The following is a 5,570-nucleotide window of genomic DNA, read 5'->3' as shown; positions in this document are numbered from 1 at the left end:
TGTTTTTTTATTTTTTACAATGGAACTCTTTTATGATAAAAGATAAAAAGAGAACATGGTGATAAAAATGGTAAATATCTCACAAAGTTATAAAGTTAAATTGAGATAACATAAATGAAAGTTTTGGGGACACGGTAATCCTTGAGAAAAACAAGTTATTTTGCACTGTTTTATTCTTCTTAGGGATTCAAACTTACAGATTAGAATTTTAAGCAATGTATTATATAACTTGAAGACTCTTCTCATGTGGGCATCTGGTTCTCTCTGCTCTTTTTTCTGACTCCACTATTGTGTACCCTTTTCTTAGGAGGCTCTTCCTCTGCTGTATGACCCTACTTTCTTCATTTTTTTTTTGTTGTTGAAATGGAATCTCGCTCTGTTGCCCAGGCTGGAATGCAGTGGCACAATCTTGGCTCACTGCAACCTCTACCTCTTGGGTTCAAGCTATCCCCATGCCTCAGCCTCCTGAGTAGCTGGGATTACAGGCTAACACCACCACACCCAGCTAAGTTTTGTATTTTTAGTAGAGACGGGGTCTCTCCATGTTGGCCAGGCTGGTCTCTAACTCCTGACCTCAAGTGATCCACCTGCTTTGGCCTCCCAAAGTACTAGGTTTACAGGCATGAGCCACCGCTCCTGGCCCCTCTTTTTTTTCTTTTAAAGACAGAATTTCATTCCTGTCACCCAGGCTGGAGTGTAGTGGCGCGATTTCACTGCAGCTTCTGAGGCTTCTGAGGCTCAGGTGATCCTCCCACCTCAACCTCCCGAGTAGGTGGGACTACGGGTGGACAAAACCATGCCCAGCTAATTTTTTTATTTTATATTTTTTGTAGACATGGGATTTTGCCATGTTGCCCCAGCTAGTCTCAAACTCCTAGGCCCAAGCAATCTCCTGCCTCAGCCTCCGAGAGTGCTGGGATTACAGGCATGAGCCACCATGCCTGACCACGACCCTACTTTGTGCTACCATGACACTCTTGACTTTCCCAGTTTATGCCCCTTAAGACTCTCTTCTAAAGGGGCAAAAACTTACTAACTCAAAGCATGGCCTCAATTTTCTTCCAGCCTGAGCTAACGCCTCTGGTCATTTTATTCACACATTGCTGAGGCCAATACAATTGTGATCGGTTACCAGCAGAGGAGTATCAGGACACTACTGCTTTTGGTCCTTGAGATTTTTGAGATTCGGAGTCTGAGTTTACACACTAACTCTGCTTTCTTGTAGATTGAATGGGTTGGGAATTTGGACAGGGCACAGAAGGGGTAACTTGCTCTGTGCCAGGTTGTCGGAGGCCTCAGCTGAGAGACTCATTTGTTGGGAGCTGGAATCATCTGAAGGCTTCTTCACTCTCATGCCTGGTAGTTGATGCTGGCTGTTGGCTAGAGGCCTCAGTTCCTCTTCACATGGGCTTTACCAAATGGTCTCTCCACATGGGTTTGATTGGGCTTTCTCATATAGTGACTGGGTTCCAAGGACAAGCATCTTGAGAGAGGTAGCCTTTTATGAATTATCCTCAGAATCCATAGAGTGCCATTTTCACTGTATTGCATTCATCACATCAGTCACAAGGTCTTGCTCAGTTTCAAGGGGAGGAGAAAAAGATCCCACCTCTTGATAGGGAGTTAAAAAGTTCTGGAAGAGTATATGGGACCAGAAATATTGCTGTAGCCATTTTTGGAAGTATAACTTGCCACAGTTTATAAGCTCTGAAGTTGCTGGAATGGAAGAGACCATTCCATACTTGGAACTTCTGGACTGACTGCTAATTGAAGTGGTCTGGAACTTCTTGGGTTGATGGTTTGAGTTTATGACCTGTGCTAAGGGCTGAGTGTGGGCCTGGATTTTAGGGTTTCTCCCAGTTGTTTTTCTCTGGCAGGAAAATGAAGACCTACAGCAAGTAATCTTATTATATGTTACCCACCATACTCTAGGCTGCAAACCTTCCAAAAATAAATTCAGCTCGTAAAAGTTAAAAGAGTCAACTGAGAACATCTTCTACCTTTTTGATGAACATGTTTTTGGTACTTAACCTCCCAACATTTGGATTCCAAGGTCCTCCCAGTTGATGGCATGGACCCACATGCTTCCTTAGAACTTCTTGTGGGGAAGAGCCCAGAGTGGAGACCTGAATAAATATCCCAAATTAGAAAAGCAATCTTTCTTCTTGCAGAAAAGCTGCTAGTAAGAAATAGCTGTCTCTTCCTCTTTACACATTCAGGTCTCTGCCTGGAAACATTCCACATAAAGATTTTAACCTGGTGGTGGTGATAACAAACTCTATTTTTCTCTGCCCTAAGAGGAAAGGATTCTGTTCTAGGGGCCAATTGATGTACTTTTCTATCTTTGGCACTCAAGGCACTGAAGATTGGCAACTGAAATTAATCTATAATGAAGTTGAATGAGATACGTCACTCTTTCTTATTCCATTGGTTTCATTACATCTGCAGAAAAGTCAGGAAATATAAATGTAGTTGTGACTGTGGTGGTGATAGCGGTGGTGGCAGATTAGTGGGGGTGTATTAGGCTGTGGGGGAAGCTGTCTCTTTCTTGGGGCTGTATGTTGTCTTAATCAGTTTGGGCTGCTATAACAGAACACCACAGACTGCAGGGCTTAAACAACAAACATTTATTTCTCACAATTCTGGAGGCTGGAAAGTCCAAGATCAAGGTGCTAGCAGATCCAGTGTTTGGTTGAGAGCCCTCTCCTTGGTTTGTGGACTGCTGCGTTCTCATTGCGTCCTCATGTATCAGAGAGCAGAGAGAGAAAGAAGCAAGCACTTTTGTGTGTATCTCTTCTTATGAGGACATTTATCCCATTCAAGAAGGATAGCTCCATCTTCATGAACTAACCCCCTTCCAAAGGTCCTGCCTCCTAACATCATCACACCTGGGCTTAGGACTTCAAAATATGACTAAAAGGGGAACATGTTCAATTTATAAAACATATGTCTTGTCTAGAATATCGGGTTGTGTCTTCTTGTCTTCAATGCATTTTTATTGTCATTGAGATGCTCACTGTCCAGGCTGAAGGACAGCTATCCAAAGGAAGCTCTTCTCAAGACAAGAGCAGGAGCATAAGATGGCCTGAGCTCAGAACTTGTGCACTGCCACTTCCATTCCATCCAATTACTCAGGCAAATATCATTGCCAAGCTCAGAGTCAAAGGGAGGGAAGTACACTCCTCCCACAATGAGGCTGTGGTGTAGGTGTGGGTGCAGGAAGGGATGAAGAATGGGGGCCAATAATTCACTTTATCATAGTCATCCTTTGTTTTCTCCCTCCTAATTATTTATTTGTTGAGGAAACCAAATCATTTGTCCTATAGTATTTCTCACATTCAGGATCTTTCTGACTGTGTTCCTGTAGTGTCATTTGACATATCTCTCTGTTCTTTGTGTTTTCTTTTCTTTCTTTTTTTCCTTCCTCCCTTCCTTCCATTCCCTTCCTTCCTCCCTTCCTTCCTTCCTTCCTTCCTTCTTTCTCTTCTCTTCTCCTTTCTTTTCTTTTCTTTTCTTTTTTTCTTTTCTTTCTTTTCTCATGGAGCCTCACTCTGTAGCCCAAGCTGGAGGGCAGTGGCGTCATCTCTGCTCACTGCAACCTCCGCCTCCCAGGCTCAAGTGATTCTCGTGCCTCAGCCTCCTGAGTAGCAGTGACTACAAGCATGTGCCACCATGCCCAGCTAATTTTTTTGTATTTTAATAGAGACTGGGTTTCACCATGTTGCCCAGGATGGTGTCAAACTCCTGAGCTCAGGCGATCTGCCTGCCTTGGCCTCCCAAAGTCCTGGGATTACAGTGTGAGCCACTGTGCTCGGCCTGTTCTTTGCATTTTCTGTACATTGGTAGTTAAATCTAGAGGCTACATCTGATGTGACAAGGATCCTTTACAGGTAAAGTGAATGGCACTTTTATCAAGAGAAACATAATGTCTCAATGTCTCTCTTTTTGTGTTGTTAGTGGCCATCACTGATCCTTGCCTATATCTCTTATTTAGTTAGGAGTTTGCAAAGGGTATAATTTCTTCTTCATTTATTTTAGAGAAGTCTTCCATCACCTGTTTAGTATCTGAGGTGCAGTTCTACAGGAGAGAGATCTGGATGCTTGGTTCTTCCCTTTACTTACCAGTTCTCAGGGTAACGTATTGGTCCCCCAGAAGCTCCAAAAAGGACAATGAATAGTGGTTTTAGTATCCTTATGAACTCATGGATTTTTGAGATATTCAGAGTGTTTTAATCTCTTGGTGTGATATGATTTATATTAATGTTCAATTCATCCCACTTTAGTCAGTGGAAGCCTCATTGAGTTGACTCCTGACTTTCTAACATGACTCTCAAGCTTCGACCGTGTTCTTGCCATCAGTGTGACAAGACATTCCAGGGTCTTGTCATAACATTTTCTTCTATGTTATTTTTGTTGTTGTTCTGAAGGTTCTTGGGTAACTCAGAAGAGCAGCTACATTAGTGTGCCAAATTGAAGATGTGTCAGACTGTCTGGGGTAGGGCAGGGAAATTCAATGAGGAAATGGGCATTGTTGGTGGATAAGATCATGTTTTTTGACTAGGCTATAAAGAAGAAAGTGGGAGGAACACACTGAGGAGGAACCCTGGGATTTCAGGACTCTGACATTCCTATTTATCCCTTTTGGTCTGACTCCTACAGACCCTGGGCCCGATATTCTCGACATTCTCGAGGGGCTTGTGGCTAGAAGAAGTAATGTGTGTAACAACGATTAATGGGTGTAATGGATTCTTCCCAGGGCAAAGCTATTTCTGGACAATAAAGCATAGCCTTCAGGCCCTGAGGCATAGCTTCATTTTGGAGCTGACTCCCTGGTTGTTCAGATAACCGTTTATAGATTAGGTCTTCATTCTTGGGTTATGAATAGCTGGTAGCAATTTTCCTGCACTAAAGAACTGCTAATATCCTATACACCACACTTAATTCATTCCTTGTTGGCTGAGTTGCTAGTTCACCTACTCATTGTAATTACTCCTTACTCTCATCCCTTTTTTCATCATCCCCTTCTCTCCCACCTTGCATCTTCAGTACCAGAATACAGCCAAGTTTGATCCAATTGAACAGAAGTCCCTTAGCAATGATGAGAAAATGAAGGCTCCAGGGAGAAATTGTCATCTCAGCATTATGATGGGCTCAAAAGGGTCACAAATGGGAGGCTGACACTATGGGATCTAGTACTAATTCTTCTGCTGTCATTGTGTATATCTTTGATCATGTCATTTAATTTTGTATCTTAGTCTTTGTTTTGTTTTGTTTTTAATCTCTAAAATGGGATAACAGTTCTTGCCCTGCCCACTTGCAGACTAAAGAGGGATAATGTATATTAATAGAATTATGAAGTCCTATTAAGTATCCAAGTTGACAATTTAAGTTTTATGACATACTACTATATTCTCACAGTAAATGGTATGGAGAAGAAACTCCTCTAGGCATGTGAATAATAATCTGTTATTTCTAAAGAGTTTTTCCATGTATTATCTTAATGGGTCCTTGTAATAAATGATGAGATGGATTGACAACTGGAATTATCCCTATTATGGGTTGGGTGATGC

Source organism: Colobus angolensis, unplaced genomic scaffold (genome assembly GCF_000951035.1).
Source record: "Colobus angolensis palliatus isolate OR3802 unplaced genomic scaffold, Cang.pa_1.0 Scaffold27, whole genome shotgun sequence".
Classification (NCBI taxonomy): Eukaryota; Metazoa; Chordata; class Mammalia; order Primates; family Cercopithecidae; genus Colobus; species Colobus angolensis.
Note: the sequence above shows the minus strand (reverse complement) of the source record.